At 49.7% G+C, this 23300-nt stretch overlaps 1 protein-coding gene and 1 non-coding gene across 4 annotated transcripts in view; one reads left to right on the forward strand and one right to left on the reverse strand.

The window, feature by feature from the left end:
- LOC119976347 (discoidin domain-containing receptor 2-like) overlaps nucleotides 1-11367 on the reverse strand; it is a 187323-nt gene extending 175956 nt beyond the window's left edge. The window contains exon 1 of one of the 3 annotated variants that reach the window (XM_038816820.1): nucleotides 11201-11367. The gene's annotated coding sequence lies outside the window, so the exon portion shown is untranslated. Of the gene's footprint in view, nucleotides 1-11087; nucleotides 11107-11200 lie in introns of those variants that run through there. The other 2 variants (XM_038816824.1, XM_038816823.1) reach the window with 2 other exon arrangements.
- Nucleotides 11368-19133: 7766 nt separating this feature from the next.
- On the forward strand, nucleotides 19134-19326 carry LOC119976871. Its single transcript, XR_005463034.1, has one exon. It is a non-coding gene; the product is annotated as a U2 spliceosomal RNA (small nuclear RNA).
- Nucleotides 19327-23300: the final 3974 nt, after the last annotated feature.

Here is a 23300-nt window from a genome sequence, read left to right on the forward strand (position 1 = left end):
CTTTCCCCACCAAACAAAATAGGTGGAAGCCATTTGCTGGTCATTCCCCATGGAAATGCCTTGACCAATCAGAATCGACCTGCCAGGTTTAAATTTAAACAAAACTCAGCAGCTAACTGTCAGTCATCAGTCAACTGGTGCATTCTCCATGGCAACGCCACTACCAATCAGAGTCCACTTGCCAACCAATCAGCATTCTTTTGTCACGCAGCATACATTGCTGTTCCCCATTCTTGTGAATTGTCCTGATGAGTGCAAGACGAAAAGCTTCGCAACATGTGTCTTTTTTCAGCAATACTCAAGTTCTCTACTGCCATATGACTATTTTATAAAACTTGTCCTTATGAAGTTGATATTGACATTCCAGGAAATCTGTTTCTCTACCCTTATTAGATTCTTGCACAAGGATTACACATTAACATACGAATTAGGAGCAGGAGTAGGCCACTCGAGCTTGCTCCCCCATTGTATAAGATCATGGCTGATGTGATTTTATCCTCAACCCCACATTCCTGCCTCATTCCTGCCTATCCCCGATAACCTTTCATCCCCTTTGTTAATCAAGAATCTATCTAGCTTTGCCTTAAGAATATTCAAAGACTCTTCTTCCACTGCCTTTTGAGGAAGCGAGATACAGGTGGCATGATGGCACAGTGGTTAGCACTGCAGCCTTATAACGCGAGGGACCTAAGTTCAATTCTGGCCTTGGGTCTGTGGTTTGCACTTTCTCCCTGTGTCTGCGTGGGTTTCCTCCGGGTGCTCCGGTTTCCTCTCACAGTCCAAAAATATGCAGATTAGGTGGATTGGCCATGCTAAATATTCCCTTAGTATCCCAAGATGCATGGGTTAGGTGGGGTTATGGGATTGGGGGGAAGTGGGCCTAAGTAGAGGGTAGGTGCAGATTCGATGGGTCAAATGGCCTCCTTCTGCACGGTAGGGATTCTAAGAATTCCAGAGATTCACGACTCTCTGGGAGAAAACATTTCTCCTCATGTCTGCCGTGAATGAGCACCCCCTCATTTTTAAACAGTGACCCCCAGTTCCAGATTCTCCGACATGAGGAAACATCCTCTCCACATCCACCCTGTCAATAAATCTCAGGATCTTAAAGCTTTTGATCAAGTCACCTCTTAACTCTTCTCCAGTGGATACAAACCTAACCTCTCCAACCTTCCCTCATTAGGCAACCCGCCTATTCCTGGTATTAGTTAGGGAGAAACTATTTCCTCTGATTAGAGAGTCCAGATCCAACATTAAAACTATGGGTTAGTTTGTTCGAGGTGATGATAAACACTTCTTCACACAAAGGTGACACTCTTCCCCCAAAAAGCTACTGAGGCTGGGAAGTCAATTGAAAATGTTAAATCTGTGATGTGTTTTTGTTAGGTAAAGGTATTAAGGGAGACAGAATTAAGGCAAGTGGATGGAGCCAAGATACAGATCAGCCACTATCGGACTGAATGATGGAACAGGCCCAAGGAACTGAATGACCTCCTCCTTGAATGTTCTTCATTCTAATGCCGACAACAACAATCAGGCGCATTCATACATCGCCCCGCTCATATATTCAGCCGTCCCTGAGGCTGCTTGCATAAGAGTATTGAACAAAGTTTGACATCAAGCCACACAGATTAGGGCAGTTGAAGTATGTTTTTAGAAACGCCAAGGAGAGAGAGAGAGAGAGAGGTATGGCGAGGTAGAAAGGTTTAAGGAGCGAACTCCAGAGTTTGGGGTTCAGGTAGATGAAGGGGCAGCTGTTGATGGTGAAATGATGAAAATCAAGGATGAGCAAGCGGATGGAATTAGAGCAGAGGTGGGCAAAATAAGGCCCGAGGCTGGTTCGGGCCTGTGTATTACTTCTGCTCGGCCCCAATGATTCCCAGACCAGGCAAAGAAAAAACCCCAGAAAAACGGTTGTTGCGTTCTGATCAAATTTAACTCGCCAGTAATGCAATGTCTGTGTGCAGGGTACGGGTCTACGATTGGTTGCTATGATCACGTTGCTAAACATAACAGCTGATGGTTTAGCACAGGAGAGGAGGGAAAATAAGCCACATACTTGTTCTCGGTTTTGGCAGGGATTCGTGTTTTCAGTGGAGGCGGGGGCTGTGGGGGGGAAGCCAGTCAAAAAGCTGTTCACCGATGGAGGGGAACCCACTGTTGGGATTCAGTCAGTGCCGGGAATAATCAGGCAATGTGCTATTGCAAATCCCGGGAGAGCTGAAGCCCAGATTTATGATCGAGCATAAGGCTCAATTCGAACGATTCAATTCCAATCAGCTTCAGCTCGGCCGTGAATAGTGATGAATCAGCGGCCATTACGAGTGCAATCTCAGCCTCGCAGATGGGCTTCTCATTGATTCTCCTCATTGCCCAGGGGAGGCTTTGGGATGCTGCAAGAGCCTGATCAGGTCTGATCTGGGCTTGATACACCCCTCAGAACTAACACATTCACTGACCTAGCACCAAGCATTATTCCGGCCCTGAATTGCACCTCCAATTTCCCTTCACCTTCTCTGAAGGAAAAGGAGCCCAGTTTTCTCCACAGAACTCAAAATCCTCCATCCCTGGTGCTATTCTCGTTAATGAAGCTCTCTAGGGTCCTGACATCCCTCCTAAAGCACAGTGCCCAGAATTGGCCACTTTTTGGGCCTAGCTAGTGTGGTCCAGGACAGGATGTCACTAATATTCAGACAGGCCCACCGACTGCACATCTTCACATCCTGCTTCCCGTAAGGATGCCATTCCGTTCTCCCAGCTTCTCCATTTCCGTCGCACCTGTTCTGATGGTGAAACTTCCACAACTGCATGTCTGGCCCTTTTTGGCTTGACTGCGGATTTCCCACACAGGGACTTTGACTGTGGCTGGCCCGTTTCCTGCAGCAGTTTCCCCTTTCCCCCCCACAGATAGGCAGCGCCAGGGTTTTCCATGTCCTCACTTTCTAGCCCACATTCAAAGAATTATCCTCTGCCATTTCTGCCACCTCCAGCATGATACCACGATCAAACCCATCTTCCCCCAAACCCCTCACCCCGATAAACATCCCAAAGTGACTGTCCCCTCTGTGGCACCCTGCTCCAATCCTCAATAACCCCTCAAGGCCTCCTCCCCTTTCCCGTGGCACCTTCCCATGCATTTACAATCTTTGGCCTCTGCTGTCATACGCTCCTAATAGGCACCGCTGCAATTTCCCTATACTTTATCGTTAATTTAGCCTAATTGGCCGGTGGGGACCAAGTTGACCCCAGCAACATTTAGCCACTTTTTCGGCTGGGGTGGACATGCAGCTTGCTTACTTGCCTTACCCATGACAGAGATCAAGTTGCTGCCGGTCAGACCTGCCTTCGGGCAGCGAGCGGACTCAAGAAAAATTCACAAGTGGAAAAATAAATTAACTCTACCACAACCCTCCATAAATTTCAAATATAAAAAGGACTTGAGTTAAGGCAGTGCTCTTTCCGACTGCCGGGTTCCCCAAATGCCTATTATTCCCTCCAATGGAGTACGTTGCAAAATGCTGCCATAGTCGGAATATAGGCAACGCAGCAGCCATTTTACAGGATCCCAAATGGGATTTTTAAAATTAAATAATTTAAATTCCTTTATAGGATGTGGGTGTTGCCAACTGGGTCCATCCCTAACTATCCTCCATTTCAGAGGGCATTTGAAAGTCAACCACATTTCTGTGGGGTCCTGAGTCACATGTAGGCCAGACCGGGTAAGGACGAGAGGACATTCCCTAAAGGACATTAGTGAACCAGATGGGGTTTTATACAACAATCATTATTAGACTTTTCTAAAAAGTTCCAGTTTTCTATGGTGGGATTCAAACCCAGGTCCCCCGCATATTACTCCAGTGACAATCGCACTACGCCATCACCTCCCCATAAATGATTAATAAGTAAGTGAATTTATTATTAAGATTTGTTTGAGGCGGTAATTATTGGCCAGGACACCGGGGATAACCGCCCAGCTCTTCTTCTTCAATAAAATGGGGCCACTGTGTCTTTGATATGTACCCAATCAGGAAGGCAGGGCCTCTGTTTAATGACTCATTCACGGCACCTCTGACAGTGCAGCACTCCTTCAGTGCCACATTAGCACAGACCAGCAACTTTGGTGCTCAAACCTTGGGAGTGGGGCTTGAACCTGCAACCTTGGGGACTCAGTAGCTACTAACTGAGCCGCAGCCAACACGCAAACTTAGCAAGCTTACCCCTCAGTCCTCTTTCCCAGATACATAAAATTTACAGTGCAGAAGGAAGCCATTCGGCCCATCGAGTCTGCACCGGCTCTTGGAAAGAGCACCCCACCCAAGGTCAACACCTCCACCCTATCCCCATAACCCAGTAGCCCCATCCAACACGAAGGACAATTTTGGACACTAAGGGCAATTTAGCATGGCCAATCCACCTAACCTGCACATCTTTGGACTGTGGGAGGAAACCAGAGTACCCGGAGGAAACCCACGCACACACGGGGAGGATGTGCAGACTCCGCACAGACAGTGACCCAAGCTGGAATCGAACCTGGGACCCTGGAGCTGTGAAGCGATTGTGCTGTCCACAATGCTACCGTGCTGCCCAGATGTCAGAGTCCCGTCCCGTTCACCTTTCTTCCCTGCTACTTGGAACCTCTCAGTTCAAGTATCATCGTGAATCTTTACCGCACCTTCACCAGCGCCTGAATCTATATCCCTTTTTCTAGCACGGAGATCAGAACTGTCCGCAATACTCCCAAGGGTGGTTTGACCAAGGTCCTATACAAGTTCAACATACCTCCGCCACTTGTGACCGATGTTACTGAGGGACAGGGGAGATGCATTGCAGCTCCAGGAGAGTTGAAGAGTCCATTACACTTTTTTTCTCTCTGCACCAGTTGCTCTGTTTAGTCTTACTGGGGCAGGGTCTGTCAGCCACGCATTCCTCCTTGAACACTCTTCTCGACAGTAAATTAATCTGTCAGCGTGAGAGAGAAAGAGAGACTCCTTGTCGAAACAGGCTGGGAGACGGATTCAGTGTGCTGCAGCTGAGAGCTATTTTTAACCTTGCGTTGCTTCACCTTGGCAGTCATTGAAGGAGAGACTGAAGACTTGACAGGTCACGCAAGATGATGAAAAGGCTTGATGAAGGACGGCCGATTTGGACAGGAGGTTCGGCCCATGTTCCCACGAGTGCAGGGGGGTTGATCTTAATGAAGTGTTTTGGATGGTTAAAAGACTCGATGGGGTGCATAAAGAAATAAACTATTTCCTCTGGTTGTTGGGATGGAGGGTGGGGTTGGGGGAATAGAGCTAGAATTTTCAGTGCTGATGTCTTCCATACACAAGAGGCAATAGAGAACTGGAACTTTCTCCCTCGAAACATGACTGGGAGGTGGTGCTCAATTAAAAAAAGTTCAAGGTTGAGATTGAGAGATTTATTTTGTTCGTCAAAGGTGTTGAGGATTTTAGAACCATGGGAGCGAGGGTGGCGGGGAAGGGTAGATGGAATTAAAATGTAGAACGGCCATGATTGAACCAAGCTGGAGGGCCCGAGTGGCTTCTTCACATATCTCAAAAACCCATGGATATATATCTATGAGATAGAGATAGGCTCAAATGCAGGGCCTGGTGTGAAATCCCACTACCCACTGATCAACTTCCAGAGGGTGGTTTGGCATCTGGGAATCACAGTCTGAAGTTGGTGTTTGAGGCTGAAACACTCAATTCATTTGGAAGAACCCTCGATCTGCATCGAAGTGCTGGAACCTGCCAGGCTACGGACCGGGTGCTGGAAAGTGCGATTAAAATGAGCGGCTGGTTAATTTTTTTTTCTTTTATTTGGCCGGCATGATTGGCACTGTAACCTTTCTATAGTTTTTCTGGTTCTATGGTCTCATACCTATGGGTTAAATTTCCACTCCAGGCTCCTGAGAACTGTGGTGGCTTCGTGGGTCTAGTTTTGAGCCCGAATAAAATTGGAAGTCCTAAATTAAAGAATTGGGCACTTTAAATTAAACTACAGTCCGCTCCACCAAATGGCCTGCTGGGAATTCGGACTTGGCCAAGTTCGAATATACAGAACTCAGACAGGCTGCCTGGGCATGTCTGAACCTGCCCTATTAATCTCATTGCACCCGATTGATATGCACCAGCCTATTGTCCACAGCCTTGATCTGGCCAGACGCCTGAGGCCCCAAGTTCCCGTCGTGACCATATTTGGCAAGGGGGTACGTGCAGGCCGCACTATCAAAAATGGGCACATGGGTCCGGCCCAGGTGTCCTGCCAACGGGCCACCATTGGGTGCTGAGACCCCCCCTCCCGAGGCCTCATTGCTAGGTGGCCAGGGAAGTGGCAAAAATAGACACCATGGGCATATCGAGAGCGAAGTCTCGACGTAGGACGTGACCTTGATCACTGAAGACTGACCAGAGAAGAAATGAAGGAAAAAGCTGCTAGTGAGACCCACATTTGCAACTTAGAAAAATTTACAGTGCAGAAAGAGGCCATCGGGCCTGCACCAGCCCTTGAAAAGAGCACCCCATTTAAGCCCAGAACTCCGCCCCATACCGGTAACCCAGCAACCCCACCCAACCCCTTTGGACACTAAGGGCAATTTATCACGGCCAATCCACTTAACCTGCACGTCTTTGGACTGTGGGAGGAAACCGGAGCACCCGGAGGAAACCCACGCAGACACGGGAGAACGTGCAGACTCCACACAGACAGTCACCCACGCCGGGAATCGACCCTGGAGCTGTGAAGTGACAATGCTAACCACTGTGCTACCATGCCGCCCTATGGACCAGAGGGATTCAGGAATCCAAACCACTCTTCAACCAGACCACCTTTGTGGGGAGTATAACTGCATCTTGGATGTTTCTTATATATATATTTGGGTCAATTTACGGGTTAACTTTGAAGATTGTTGAACTTGTATTCATGTTTGTCCTTTGTTCTCCTCACTATTAAACACACCTGGGTAAAACCTTTGAGCAAGTGATCTGGTCGAAAGTGTGTGAATTGGACAGATACAACAGAACAATAGCTGGAGACGGCCATTCTTCGTGGCGTACAGAGGATGTGCTGCACTGCGAGAAGTATTGGTTGCCTTTCAGATGAGATGTGGAATGGAGCCCCCCCCCTCCCCCCCCCCCCCCCCCCCCCCCCCCCCCCCCCCCCCCCGGGGCCCTCCTACCCCCAGGTGGATGCAGATGATTAGTCAGCTGCAATTTTGATCAAACACCAGAGGGGACAATTCTTTCAGTTTGTGGGAGGGGGTGTAACTTTTTGCTGCACCCAATCGATAGTTCAGTTCTGGCTGATCGCTGGAACGCTCGCAGTCTTAGCTGTGTCTAACGGAATTGTGGACACCTCGCATAGGGACCAAAACCACCCCCACTCACATACACCCCCAAATCATTCAGGGGCACAAGGTTCATGAGAGACCATGAAAGGAAGAAAAAAAAATCTATCTTTATGACTATTTTATGACACAATGATCACCTTTCCCTCTGATACAAAAGTGCGCCTCCTCAAGGCCAGGATTTAATTCTCCACAAGCTCCATGGAATAAATCAAATCTAGCCCTGTTTTCCAACTGTTTTAGCCCGCTCGGCCGCTGAAAACGAGCCGTAATTGAGCCACAGACCTGGTCCGAAACCTCAAGGCCACCGAGGTTGCCTGCTTGAGAACCTGTAGTACGGTACTTTATCTTCCGGAGTTTATCTTCAGATTTTTACACCAGTCCCAGAAATTAATGTCAAGGAATGGTGCACCTCTCTGTGTGCCGCCCGCTCATACATCAGCACTGCCACTGCGTGGAGGTGGGGGAGGGGGGGAAGAATTCTGCACCATGACACCTCTGCTTTTTTTCAGCAGAATCGATTGGACTTTTTCAGCGCCCCATCCCAATATATGTAAATTCTCACTAAAGTTGGGGAAGAGTGCGTGGGTGTGGAGGAGCGGGAGAAGGGAATTCTCCTTTCCTTGCGTTCCCATGATTTCATAGAATCCCAACAGTGCAGAATAATAATAATAATCTTTTATTGTCACGAGTAGGCTTCAATGAAGTTACTGTGAAAAGCTCCTAGTCGCCACATTCCGGCGCCTGTTCGGAGAGGCCAGTATGGGAATTGAACCCACGCTGCTGGCCTTGTTCTGCATGACAAGCCAGCTGTTTAGCCCACTGGAGGCCATTCGGCCCATCAAGCTGCACCGACCCTACAAAGAGCACCTGACCTAGTTTGATGGGAATGAGCCGTTCACTTCCTGAGCTGTCACAGAATGGCCTAGTTTAGGAGGCTTTGCCCAAGTGACCTTTGGCAATTTCCACTCTGTTCTCTCTCACCGTCTCCATTAGTTTCTTTTCTCCTTATCTCTGCTGATGCTGGTGATTAATACTGGACTGCAGTTGGTCGAGTAATATTTTTGTGTGGGGGGGTGCACGACAGAAGGTAGAGTGGCAGCTGGGAGGGCAGCACTACATTGAAATTCGACTCCAATGCCAGGGTTGCTTGTCCTATGCACCCCCTCCCCCCTCCTCCAATTCACTGGACTTTGAGCAGGAAAAGTGTTTGTCATGGCTGTGAAGCCAGCCAGAGTCAAATAGCAGTGGGCACTGCCTGAGGAAAGACTGGGGCGATGTGTCGGAGCAAGCCAAAATGGAGAAAAAGGTGCTCCTGGCATGAAACAATGGCGCAAAGCTCTCTTCCATTATATGAAATGAAATGAAAATCGCTTATTGTCACGAGGAGGCTTCAAATGAAGTTACTGTGAAAAGCCCCTAGTCGCCACATTCCGGCGCCTGTTCGGGAAGGCTGTTACGGGAATCGAACCGTGCTGCTGACCTGCTTGGTCTGCTTTCAAAGCCAGCGATTTAGCCCTGTGCTAAACAGCCCCATATGGACTCATGATATAGGTATTGTTGGCATGGCTGGTGTTTATTATGCATCTCTTAAATTCCCTGACAATGACTTTCTTTTTGACCCTGCAAACCGTGACATAGAGGCACTCCCACAGCAACAACAACCGCATCACCCTACATTTATACGGCACCTTTAATGTAGTAAAAGGTCTCAAGGGACCACACAGCAGCCCTATCAATCAGAGATTTGACACCGAGACAGGTGAAAAGAAATTAGGACAGGTCACCAGCCCACCCCACCCTCAAACCAGTTCAATAAGGATACTTACTCGGATGTATGGAGCAAAGATGACAAAATGGAAATAGATTTTGCCGGACTAAAGGGGATGGGCTGGGAGGGGCGCATAAGAAAGCACAGGAAGGCAGGTGGATGGTGATCCCATTGTCTTTCCGCCTCATTGCCATCTTCCCATTGGTGGGAGCTGTCTAATGGTTCTCCCCCACCTTCTCCCCACCACCCCCCCTCCCTCCGCCCAACCTCCCAGAGCCATTTTAATTGCCCAAATAGGCCCAATTGCCCAAATGAATTGTTGGAAAAACCCATTGGGTTCACTGATACTCCTTCAGGGAAAGAAATCTGCCATCCTTACCCGGTCTGGCCTACATGTATCTCCAGACTCCCACAGCAATGCGGCAGATTCTTCACTGCCCCCGAAAATGGCACAGCAAACCACTCTGCTCAAGGGCTATTAGGGATGGGCAACCAGTGATGCTCCACATCCTACAAAATAAATTTTTTAAGAAGTCCAAAGGAGAAAGGGTTGTACTATTTGGGCACTCTTTCACCTCCGAGGGTCACCCATAACAGAATGCTCGTTCTCTCTCTCCCCCGTCACTGGGATACATCCGTAAGTTCCGAGGGTAAGGTCAGAGAAGGCGAAGGGGCAATTTAACGCAGGTGTGACAAGAGTAAATGAGGGGCGACTGTTTCTGCTGGCTGGAAGGTGGGTAACTGGAGTACCCAGGTTGAAGACAATCAGAGGCGAATCTCCATTCCTGCAGTTGTGGAAGCAGTTTCTATAGTAACTAACAAAAGGGAATCGGATTCCAAAAGGGAATACAGTTTTGCAGAGCTAATTGGGGGGGGGGGGGGGGGGGATTACTTTCTGTCAACTGTGACTCAATTGGCAGTGCTGCTAAACCAGGAGGTTGTGGGTTCAAGTGCCAGCCCAGCACTTGAACACGCCAACTGAGGCTGACACAGGTGCAGTGCCGAGGAGGAGGGAAGGAGGGCCTGCTGCACTGTTCGAACCTGCCTTTTGGATGAAACATGAGGCCTCACTTTCTCCCGAGCCCCCCCCTCCCTTCCATCGCCAGCCCCCCTCCATGTCAACTCAGGTGACGTGAAGAAAAATCGTACGGTCGTTATTTTGAAGATTAGGGGAGTTATTCCAGGGCCAGTATTCAGCCCCTCGATCGACATTGTTAAAGACGCATTGGGGTCTTTGGCATCACAGTGCTGTTTGTGGGATCATGCCATGCCCTAAGCAGTCACCAGCATTTCCCATCTTGAAAAGATGACTGCACTTAATTTTTTAAAAACTACTTCACCAGCTATAAAATGCTTTGAGGCATCCCGGTTTGATGCGGGTGTTGTGAAAGGTGCTACGTCACAAAGGGCAGCAGGGTGGCACAGTGGTTAGCAGGGTGGAGGTGTGGTCTTGTTCAGGTGCTCTTTCGAAGAGCCGGTGCAGACTCAATGGACCGAATGGCCTCTTTCTGCGTTGTAAATTCTATGATCATTCCAATTCTTTGGAAGAGTGGGTTGGTTGGGGGGAGGGGGGGGGATTGATAATGTGAGCTTTGACAGAGTTATCCAGATTCGAAACGTTAGCTCCCTTCTCTCTCCACAGATGCTGTCCGACCCACTGAGATTAACCAGCGTTTTCTGCTTTTGTTTCAGATTCCAGCATCTGCAGTAATTTGCTTTTATATTGTTCTAACACGACCGCTCCCCTAAAGGGTTATCTGCGGCACGATGGGCCGAATGGCCTCCTGCTGTGCTGTGCCAGCGGGCAAGGCGGTTTGCAAATAAATAATCGCAGCGACTGGGCTCGTGGTTGCGCTGCGGAGATTCACTCTCTCTGCCGCAGAGTCGCTATCCCTCTCAGTCATCTTATGCAGTCATATCGTCCCACCCCCAGCACCACTTCCCAAACATTCCCCCACCCACTCTCACCTCCCCAGGCAGAGCTGGAGTAGATAGCAAGCAGCCCTGCCGTGGCAGAGCTCAGGGGCGCTGGATCCCCTTGAGTCACCTCCGCGACAGGTCAACAGTTCAGTGGGACTGACCTCGGAGTGGATTGGCCACTGCTGCAGTTTTCGGCTCCTTGGCGCGCTCTTTCTCTCCGATTCTTCTTCCGAAAGAGAAAATAGAACCCCCCCCCTCCAAAATCACGATGATCCCAAATCAGCGATAGCGATCTTCAGCCCCCTTTCCCGCACCCATGGCGTCCCCCCCCCCCGGCAAGGCCCCTGGAAGAGGGGGAGAAAAAGTAACAACGCCCCCCCCAATGAAATCAAACAAATACTGCCCTCCACTTCCAGGGCTCGAAGGTGCAGAGACTTTGGTTCTTACTGCAACAAAAGCCTTGAATTCTTCCTTGCTGGAGGAGGCGATGGATTGTGTTGTCACTCCAAACCCACGCCTGAGAGAATGCTCAGCTGATCACAAGAGTTTGAGCCTCTTCTCCTGCCACTGGCCGACTGATCTTTCCCTCTTTGTCTCTCTCTCTCTCTGTCGCCTGGCTGATGCACAGAGTAACGGGCAGAATTTTATATTCAAGGTACTTTCAGCCAAAACACCGGACTTTTACACTGCGATGCCTCCTTTGTATTTGTCCTTTGTCTCTGTGATCCTGTCTCACTCCCTCTGTCTCTCTCTCTCAGGCTGAACAAATGTAACCCTTCAAACTGCAGTCCTCTACCAGCCGAGTGCTCCCATGGGCATATGTTGGAATGGATTAACGTGCTATTTACTACACCCATCGACCAACCCCTAACCCCCCCCCCCCCCCCCCCCCCCCCCTCTGCTCTCTCCTCTCTCTCTCCTCCCACCCTCATTAAGATGCCTCTTGGCTCCATCAATCAGTGACATCAGCAGAGGGCAGGCAGCACAGATTGAAAACACTGATCTCATTCCCCCCCCACCCCACACCGGTGGGTTGGCAGAGCCAGACACCGAAGCTTCTTTTAACCAGGCGACAGTTGTCCTCATTAGGAAGGAGAACTGCCTCAGCCACACAGGAGATAAAAATACCCCCCCCCCCCCCCTCCCCTGGCCTCCTCCCCCCCCATAGCTCGGCTGGGCAGAGTGGAGAACGCGGACCACAGTCAGACTGTGTTTGGCTGGAGAAGGGTAGCAAGGGAGGCTCTCCCTGCTTGAGATGGGATGTGCAAGGGGCAAGGCTCGCATAGGTCCGAGCCTTCTGTCAGGAGCATGCGAAGGGGTCGGCAGGGAGGCAAGACGTTAAGGAAGATAAGACAGCTCCCAGCATTCTTCTTCCTGAACAGAGCCCATGGGCTGGGTTATCCGATTGTGAGGCTATGTCCTCACGCCGGCATGGGAACGGTGGTGTTTTACACCCGAAAATTCGGCACGGAACGGCCACTGATCTTCCGTGTAGCTGGGGGCGAGCATGCCGGCAGGTAGAGCATCCGGCTCTAGCTGCCGACACGGCCAGAATTGCCGGGTCCGTGGCCGTGCATGTGCACGGCGGTGGCCTGCAGCGGCCGTACCGTGCAACATGGTGGCGGCCTCTCGCAGGCCCATCCTGCAAAATAATGCCTCCCTTTGGTCGACTCGCGCCATCCCTCCACAGTGCCCCCAGCCACTGATAAAGTCCCCCCTGCCCACGTATTGCCCCCCCCCCCACCCCGGTCTGGAAGTGTTGAACGGAGTCTGCATCCAACAGGAAGAGACCATGAGAGACGCACGCTGTCGGGAACTTGATCGGTCGGGTAGAGCATCGGGGAGGACTTCAGGCAACATCCTGAGGCCCTCCATACGTCACGCGGCGTACTGTGCGAGTATGCCGCTTTGGAGGGGGCGCAGCGCCGCCCCCGATTTAGTCGGGAATTTTGATTCTCCGTCCGATCACAGAATCCAGCTCCATGTGTGTCTTGGGGGGGGGGGGGGGTTCGGTCAAGGGGACATCTCTGGAAGGGCTTTACTGCCTCTGGATGAAGCACTTTCCTTCAAGCCCGGTCAGCCTTGCACTATGGACAATACAGCTGCAGGGTGTACACAAGATCCCACAAACAGCACTGCAATAACAAAGACGTAATTTATTTTTATGACGGAAGTGAAAGGATAAATATTGGCCAGATTAGTGGGGGGGGGGGGGGGGGGGAGGAGTTGGGGGAGGGGTTTCACAGAATGGTTACAGACAGAGAGTAAGCCTTTCAGCCCATCGTGCTATCCATACGTATGATAGCCAAATGGCCTCCTTTCACACTGTCTCACTCTATGATTCAGTGAACCTCACCCAGTCTTCGGGCAGGATGGCTCAAAGGGGAGTGAAGGTTAAGACGTGGAGCGGGGGGGGGGGGGGGGGGATCGATGTGAGTATTCAGTGATTTTGGTTTTCCCTCCACTGCTGGAAAGTAGTGTAGTCGGCGAGCATTTCCAGGTTTGATACTGACTGTGCTGGGTTTTCTAATCCTGGTTGGGGGATCAAGGCAGTAAAGTAGGTGGCCAGGGAGACCCCCCGATTAAAACCAAGTGCAGTTAGCGACCAAGTGCGCAAGAAGCATCTCAAGCCCGAATCTAGCTCCAGCGCTCAAAAGCCGAACAGAGAGTCCTACACCACATGGGTTGCAGGGGCTCATGATGACGACTCACCACCACCAGCTTCTCCGGGGCAATTAGGGATGGGCAAGGAAAATGCCCACATCCAGTGAAAGAGTTTAAAAAAAAATTCACAGGGGCACATGATGTGAGCACAGAAGCGGCTGCATTTTTGCAACCTCTGGCTAGGCTCATCATTTAATCCTTTATTTTATCCTTGTCCACATTTCATAATTGTCTTATATTGGGACATATGCTTGGTAATATATCCCTGGATGATCCTTTTCTAAAAACCTTTTTTCAGAGTACCCAATTATTTTTTTCCAATGAAGGGGCAATTTAGCATGGCCAATCCACCTATCCTGCACATCTCTGAGTTTGTGGGGGTGAGACATAGAACATAGAACATAGAACGATACAGCGCAGTACAGGCCCTTCGGCCCTCAATGTTGCACCGACATGGAAAAAAAACTAAAGGCCATCTAACCTACACTATGCCCTTATCATCCATATGCTTATCCAATAAACTTTTAAATGCCCTCAATGTTGGCGAGTTCACTACTGTTGCAGGTAGGGCATTCCACGGCCTCACCACTCTTTGCGTAAAAAACCCACCTCTGACCTCTGTCCTATATCTATTACCCCTCAATTTAAGGCTATGTCCCCTCGTGATAGCCACCTCCATCCGCGGGAGAAGGCTCTCGCTGTCCACCCTATCTAACCCTCTGATCATTTTGTATGCCTCTATTAGGTCACCTCTTAACCTTCTTCTCTCTAACGAAAACAACCTCAAGTCCATCAGCCTTTCCTCATAAGATTTTCCCTCCATACCAGGCAACATCCTGGTAAATCTCCTCTGCACCCGTTCCAAAGCTTCTACGTCCTTCCTATAATGGGGCGACCAGAACTGTACGCAATACTCCAAATGCGGCCGTACTAGAGTTTTGTACAACTGCAACATGACCTCATGGCTCCGGAACTCAATCCCTCTACCAATAAAGGCCATCACACCATAGGCCTTCTTCACAACCCTATCAACCTGGGTGGCAACTTTCAGGGATCTATGTACATGGACACCGAGATCCCTCTGCTCATCCACACTACCAAGAATTTTACCATTAGCCAAATATTCCGCATTCCTGTTATTCTTTCCAAAGTGAATCACCTCACACTTCTCCACATTAAACTCCATTTGCCACCTCTCAGCCCAGCTCTGCAGCTTATCTATGTCCCTCTGTAACCTGCAACATCCTTCCGCACTGTCTACAACTCCACCGACTTTAGTGTCGTCTGCAAATTTACTTACCCATCCTTCTGCTCCCTCCTCTAGGTCATTTATAAAAATAACAAACAGCAACGGCCCCAGAACAGATCCTTGTGGTACGCCACTCGTAACTGAACTCCATTCTGAACATTTCCCATCAACCACCACTCTCTGTCTTCTTTCAACTAGCCAATTTCTGATCCACATCTCTAAATCACCCTCAATCCCCAGCCTCCGTATTTTCTGCAATAGCCGACCGTGGGGAACCTTATCAAACGCTTTACTGAAATCCATATACACCACATCAACTGCTTTACCCTCGTCCACCTGTTCAGTCACCTTCTCAAAGAACTCGATAAGGTTTGTGAGGCATGACCTACCCTTCACAAAACCTAACCTACCCTTCACAAAACCAAAGGTAGACACGGGGAGAATCTTCAAATGCCACACGGACAGTGACCGGGGGCTGGGACCCAACCCAGGTCCTTGGCACCGTGAGACAGCAGTGCTAACCACTGCACCACCGTGCTGCCTTATCCCTGTGTGGGCATCGGGATGATGACCGCCTCTGTGAGTGTTGTTCTTGATGGTGGTCTTGGCTCCATGGTGCAGGTCTTTGGAACTCACCTTGAGGAACCACGAGGTGTCCTTGGGAGAATGGTGGAGGCGCAGGGTGAACCCATGTATTTGGTGGAGCACTTTTCCTGATTAAGGCCCGCCTTCAGTTCGCTCAGATCCTTTTCCATGGCATGTCGCATATCCTGACGTTTTCGGGAGGCAGGGGTGGGACAAGGAATGTCCATGTGTCCGGTTTCTGGCAGGAAGTGAGAGGTGGGTTCTCAACTGTTTGAGGTTTGGCTGCCATGCTTTAGGCAACCTGTTTTGGAGGCTGGCTGTATCAGGTTCAACCAGATAAGCTTGGAGTATTCGGCCTTCGATGCCTGTGGTCGGTTAGATCCCCAACTGCTGGCCTCATATTATCCTGTCTCCGATGAGCCTCGTGAGGTGATGGAGGTGGCCGGTTGTGTCAACCCCTGTTGTGGGTGGGGCGGTATGTGTGTGTGGCGTGGCATATCTCAAAGCACTTTACCATCAGTGAATCACTTTGCTCGAAGCCCAGGCATCTCTGTGAAATGGGAAAGGCAGCAGCTGAGACATGCACAGTAAGATCCCGCAAACAACAGCACCGTGATAATGAAGACATCATGTTTTTGGATGATGCCGATGGTGGGGTATACATTGGTGGGTGGGGTTTGCAAGTACAGAGGATGCCGCTCAGCCCACAATTTCCTACTGCACCCCCCAGGGGGCTTTGTGATAGAGCAACTCAACTACTTCCAGGCTCCCACCCTGCAGACAGCACTTGGAGCCTCGGTTTAACATTTCACCTGGAAGGCGACATCCCCATCCCTGACCGTGCAGTGCTCTCCAGATTTCGTCTTGAAGTCTTTGGACTGGAACTTGAACCTCATCCACCTTTGGACACGAGTAAGCGGGCTGTACCTGCTGATTTGCAGCCCACACTAGGACAGTAGGTGCGACAAGCGAGGTTTGTCCCATTTGCCATTCCAGGTGGGAGACTGTGCTCATTGGCAACTCCTGTAAAACAGAGCGTGGGCCGTAGCGGGTGGGATCCGGAGGGAATCCCGGCCATGTTATTTGACACTCTCCCCCACCAGCCTCAGAACCCGGGGGAGCGTAAAATTCTGGCCCATTATTCCTGCACATTGCCGATTATAAACGCCCCAGATGAGTGGCGCAAACAACTAGAATTCCCTTTCTAGCATTTCCCTCCTGCTTTAAGAGGCTGCACAAAAGCCATCTCTTTGATCAGGATTTTAGTCACGTGGCCTCATATCACCTTACATTTTCGGTGCCACATTTTATTTGAGGCTGCTAAATAAGTTCAAGTTGTTGTTGAGGACGATTCACCGAGATTGCCCAACCCTGACTCCACACTGAGGGGCAAACAAGGTCGGTGAGTGGGCCGCACGAGAGGCTTTCCTTCATCTCAGTGGGCCGCAAGATTGAAATTGGGTACGTTCACTAACCGTGACCTCCTGAATAAGATTAAATACATTTAATACACATAAACTATTTCATAATGAGTTACAGAAAATGCTCAATCGTTCATATCTTAATCAAGTGGTCATCTACTTCAAGTGGTATAAACAAATTAAATATTTATGCTTTGATTGGACGCAGAGGGAGCACACGGCTCTCACAGTCAATGTCGTGAGTGACCAGCACGCACCACACTTCACTCGCCCTCGCTTTGTGTCAGAAAAAACTGACACGGATCAGGTGACTGGATGTGGCACCGCCGCACGTGGGCAGCGGTCAACAAAATGTCATGGGGTCTGGAAGGTGAGGAGCCCGGATGAAGTATTAGTCGGATGTCATGGGAATTCCAAACAATTCCACACACCATTCCGGATTCCCAGAATCGCTTTGCTTCCTCCCCTTCGACTGCTCTCAACTGCCGAGTACTTGCGAGGCCATGCTCCCATTCTAGACATGCTTTCCCACTTAGAACTCTGATGGGCCGCATGCACCCACCACTGGTCTTTCTGGGTGGAATTCAGGACCAGTTTGTAAACCACTCTCCCTTGTTTCAATCATGTTGAACCCTGCCGCAGCGTCCTTATTGCGACCCTGACTTAACACATCGGAAAAGAAAAAAAAAAATCATATCATCATAAAAGCGTAAAATGAGGCCATTCGCTCCTTGATGCTTATGTCGACTCTTTGAAAGAGTGGTCCAATTAGTCTCAGCAACATCCCCCCCTCCCCCCCCCAACGCCCCCTTCCCCACAACCCATAGTCCCGTAAATTAGATACATGCCCTCTGGCGAACAAGCCTGCTGTCGCTTGAAATGGTTATCTCCTTACCTATTCTTTTAACTCCTGTCATGAATTTAAATACCTCTACTAAACTTCCCCTTAACCTTTCCCTGCGCTAAGGAGAACCAGCAGAGATTGTGGACTGCGGCAGTATGTATGAAATTCCTTATCTTCAAAATATGGCCAAGGATTGGGCTCTCCTTTCCTCTCAGTTGTGTCAGGGGTCAAGCCTGAAGTTGTAAGGCCAGAGGTCAGAGGGCATTTTTTTGTGCGACCATAGCGCTGACATTCCTCAGGGCTGAAAGCAGCAGAGTTTGGAGAGGATGGGAAGGGGGGTGTTTGTGGGCAGAGTCAGGTGCCTGCGTAGTTGGGCCCAGGTGAGGAGCAAAAAACAGTTCAAATAGGAGCGAGAAAGGTTTAGCCTTTTCCACAGGCAAGGAATCACTGGAAGTCAGTTGTCGTTTTGGGAGCATTCCTCTTTATTCATAGGGGCGTGACCTACCAAGGACCAGGCAGTCAACAGTTGACGAAGCAATTCAGGGAATCAGGAATGGTGGATGGAATTTTTGCGAATTCCCATGGCACCCGCCTAACAACTTGTCCGGGCTCCTCAGCTTCCAGACCCGCGATCTCCGTTGTCTAGAAGGACATATTGGACTCACTGCCATCTGCCAGTTCCCCTCTGAGCACCTGCATGGTGGCGCAGTGGTTAGTACTGCTGCCTCTCGGTGCCGAGGACCCTGGTTTGATCCGTGGCCCGGATCACTGTCTGTGTGGAGTTTGTGCATTCTCCCCGTGTCTGCGTGGGCCTCACCCCCATAACCAAAAAGATGTGCAGGGTAGTTGGATTGGCCATGCTAAATTGCCCCTTAATTGGAAAAAAAAAAGAAATGGGTACTCTAAATTTATTTAAAATAAATAAATATATCGGTCGCTCCTTCATTATCGCTGGGTCAAAATCCTGGAAACCCCCCTCCCACACAGCACAGTGGTTGTACCCGCGCTGGATGGGCTGCAGCGGCTCAAGAAGGCGGCTCACCGCCACTACCTTCTCAGGGGTAATTGTGGATGCACTTAAGACCATGTGGCTCTCGGAGTTGGTTTTACTTTTGCTTTGAGTTTGAACTGGTTTTGTTCTGCACAGATTGAACGAATTTTTTTTCTCTATCTGCATTTTAAAAGCTGTTTCCAGACTGCTTGATAACTTCAAAAGAAATAATTGCTTTCTGGAAGAAATTCAAACCTGCTGTTTTGGAAAGGAAACAGGAGCATCCATACCAGGTCTTGAGTGCTATGTGCTGGGCCACCCCTTTGCAAAGGGTTTTCTGATCGCTTCTCGGCCTTCTGGCTAAGATCAAGTGTAGTATCTGCTCTGCCTTTTGGCTCAGATATCTCTCTTGTGGGGACCATGAATTGGATTCATTTTGAATTTGAATTGGTTTTTGGAGCAGGCAAGGAGCTGGATTAGGGGTTTGCCCCTGTCCACACTCTGAGCCCCGGCTTTGTAACTCAGAAAAAGTAATTTAAAAAAAAGAAAAGGCTTTTCTGGTTTATGGGATCTTGTTATTAAATTGGAACAGCTGAAGAGGAATTTATTAAGGGTTATACATAGAGTACTGTAGCTGTGTGGGGTATTTATGTTGGTAATTGATAAAAATGCTGACTGTGTGTGTTCTTAAAAATGATAACTAAATTTGTAGAATAAACTTTGTTTTTGATGAAAAGTGCTCAAGGCCTCTGTTGAATAACACTTGAAAGGCCAGGCCCTCGTGCTCCCCGTAACCAATATCAATAAACAGTTGTAGGTCAGGTGAACTCCATGATATACTTTGGAGTTTTCTAAACCCTGGCCCATAACACCCATGCACACACTGGTGGGATTTCTTCACCCCAAAGGTGACGGCCAGCCTTTCTTACTCAAACTGGGTATAGTTACACTCCACAGCAGCTGAGGTGCGTGAAGAATAGGCTGTCAGTCTCTGCTGTCCTTCATCCATGCAGTGGAATAACACCGCCCCAATTCCATATGGAGGGGCATCACAGGTGACCAAAAGGGGCTTTGAGGGTCCTAATAGGTAAATAACCCTGATGACGACAACCACTGCTTTTTGTTGCCTTCTCCATGCCCATTCTTGAAGTTACTGTGAAAAGCCCCTAGTCGCCACATTCCAGTGCCTGTTCGGGGAGGCTGATATGGGAATCGAACTGTGCTGCTGGACTGCCTTGGTCTGCTTTCAAAACCAGCGATTTAGCCCTGTGCTAAACAGCCCCTGCTCCATGCCCATTCTTGATGTTTCTTCAGTAGTGCATGCAGTGGTACGAGAACAGTCACCAGATTAGGGATAAACTTCCCGTAGTAATTCACAAGGCCTACGAATGACTGAAACTTGGTTGCGTTTCTCTGCTGTGGGGGCTTGTTTGATTACTCACACCTTCTCCTCTACTGGGTGCAGGCAATCTCAATCGGCACGATACCCTAGGTACGTGACCTCTTTGCTGTAGAAAATGCATTTCCTCTCTTGAGGCAGACGCCTGTCTCGGAAAACTGGGGAAGGACTTCCTCCAGGTTGCTCAGGTGTTCCTTTTCTTTGGCTCTGGTGACCACCACAATGTTATCCAAGTAGACCGCCATCTGCGGGAGCTCTTGGAGGATGTTCTCCATGACTCTCTGAAAAATAGCACAAGCCGATGACACTCTGAATGGCAACCTTGTACATTCATAGAGGCTTCTATGGGCGTTAATGGTCACAAAGTTTCTGGAATCTGCTCCTAGCTCCAATTGGAGGTATGCGTGACTCATATCGAGTTTCAAAAAAGAGTTTCCTCCAGTCAACTTTGTGTAGAGATCATCCATTTGCAGCATCAGGTATCTATCTAAATGAGAGGCCTTGTTTACAGTTAGTTTGTAATGCCTGCACAAATGGACGGTTTTGTCTGGTTTCAGTACAGGGCCTACAGGCGCTGCCCAATCAGCAAATTCGGCTGGCCAAATGATTCCTGAGCTTTCCAAGTGGTTGGGTTCATCCTTTACCTTTGTCAGCAGGATGCCGGGAACTGGGCGGGCCCTGAAATACTTTGTTTGGGCCTCAGAGGTGACCACTGCACCTCTGACTTTACCGGGGTCCTCCTGGAAAACTTCCATGTACCTCCCCCAGGGTTTCGTATAATCCCCCGGAACCCATCCAAAAATCCATTGCCAGTCCAAAAGGAGCCTCAGTAGACAATCACGGCACAGCATACCCGAGCCGGGCCCCACACTGCTGTCTGCAGGCAATTGGGGCCATTATTGTACCCATGGTGGCTAGGAGTTCCCCCATCTTACCTCGCCTCGCTGTCCTGCAGCTGATTCCTGTCCTGATCTTTCGAACATCTGGCATCGTATCACTGAGGCAGCGGCTTGTGTGTCCCGCTCCATTGCTAGCGGGTGACCATTCACCTGGACAGTGATTTTAATGGGAGCAACCCACGGTGCGGTGATGCAATTCAATTGCATGCACTCGTCCTCATTGGGCTGCTCTATGTAGAGGGTCCTGAGTCTAGGCGGGTGCCTCCCTTGACCAGGGCAATGCACTTGCTGTCTGACCTGGCAGTTTCCGCAGTTTCTCCGGCCACAGGTGCCACACCTCCTTGAATCATCCTCCATTGATTCTTGGGCAGTGACTCCCCTGGTTGCAGCTGCCCTCGGCTAGCGGGCCCAGTCCCAATGGTATTCGTGCAAGGGCTGTGTCCCAGATGTCTCACCCTTAGGTGGCGCTGCTTGTCTGAAATATGTGTTGGGGGGAGGCGGGCGCTGTCCTACGCTATTCATCTCCATCTTGACATTCCCTGGAACTCCTGGACTCCTTTCTCCACAAACTCCCATGACAGGCAGATCTCAACTGCCTTTTTTAGGTCCAGCAATGTCTGTCAGCAATTTCCGCTGGGTTGCCATGCTGCATACAAGGCGATTTTGAAGCATCTTCGGTAGGAATACCCATAGTCGCAATGTTCCACCAGTTTGCGTAACCATGCTAAAACCTCCGTAATAGACACCCCAGCGTTCTCTCGGCTGTGTTAAATTGGTACTGTTGGGACAATGACTGATGGCCTAGGGTCGTAGCGATTTGTCACGAGCGCCACTAATTCCTCGAACGTCTTGTAGTCTGGGGCCTCAGGGTAGGTTAGATTTTTTATGACATTGAAATTGGGGACACCATAGGCGGTCAAAAGAATCACCTTCTGCCGATCTGCCCCAGTAACTGCTTTTGCCCTGAAGAAATAGTGTACTGAGCCCAGTCTTCCACACTTGTATCAAACATGTTGGGTCGGCCAAAGAGCAGCATTTTTGAAACAGTGCAAACCTTACTCCTTTGCATTGAGTAGCCCTAGCCTGAGTGGCCAGCAGCACCGTCTGTAGTTCTGTTTTACCCTCGTCGCCAATATTACAGTCAATAATGCGTCCAGAAAAGGAGAGTCAAAAATAGTTTATTTCCGAAAGGTAGTCACTATAGTCCCAGATGACCATAGGCTGCTTTCCCACTTGAGGGGGAGAGCTGACTGGTGGCAATTTAACCTGAGGTTTGCCACACCTCAGGCAAGGGGCAAGGTTGAGAAGGCAGGGCCTTCATGGGTAACCCTGTTCTGCGTCCGCTGTCCAGCTCCCAAAACAACCGTGCCCAACATGGGCATGAGAGCATAAGATGCTTAATCTGAAGATCGTGAGCTGTTTATTTCCTACTCACGATAGGAAATACAATAACAAAGTAACAGTCCAAGTCCCAGACGGGACCAGCCTGCGTTGCCGGCTCCTTCCTGGGCCGGCTTTTATCTCAGAGAATTAACGAGCCCACTGCTGGGCCCAGACCCTCAGCGGGGGAGCTCCTCCTCCACCGGCCTATGGAGAGATCAATCAGATTATCCCCGTGAGTCTCATGGGGGTTTTAACAGTCCGGGGTCTCTCACAGTCCGAAGATGTGCAGGTTAGAACAAAGAGTAAAGAAAGGTACAACACAGGAACAGGCCCTTCGGCCCTCCAAGCCTGTGCTGACGATGCTGCCCGTCTAATCCAAAACCTTCTACACTTCTGGGGTCCGTCTCCCTCTATTCACATGCTAGTCACATATTTGTCAAGATGCATCTTAAACGTCACTATCGTCCCTGCTTCCACCACCTCCTCTGGCAGCGAGTTCCAGGCACGCACTACCCTCTGTGTAAAAAACTTCCCTCACACATCTCCTCTAAACTTTGCCACTTGCGCCTGAAACCTATGTCCCCTAGTAATTGACTCTTCGACCCTGGGAAAAAGCATCTGATTATCCTCTCTGTCCATGCCATTCATCATTTTGTAGACTTCTATCAGGTGGATTGACCATGCTAACTTGCCCTTAGTGAACGGATGAGGTTACAGGGTTACGTAGATGGGACGGGGTAGTGGGCCGAGGTGGGGGTGCTATTTCAGGGGGTTAGTGTAGACTCGATGGGCCAAGTGGCCTCCTTCTGCATTGTAGAATTCTATG

Source organism: Scyliorhinus canicula, chromosome 13 (genome assembly GCF_902713615.1).
Source record: "Scyliorhinus canicula chromosome 13, sScyCan1.1, whole genome shotgun sequence".
NCBI classification, from domain to species: Eukaryota; Metazoa; Chordata; class Chondrichthyes; order Carcharhiniformes; family Scyliorhinidae; genus Scyliorhinus; species Scyliorhinus canicula.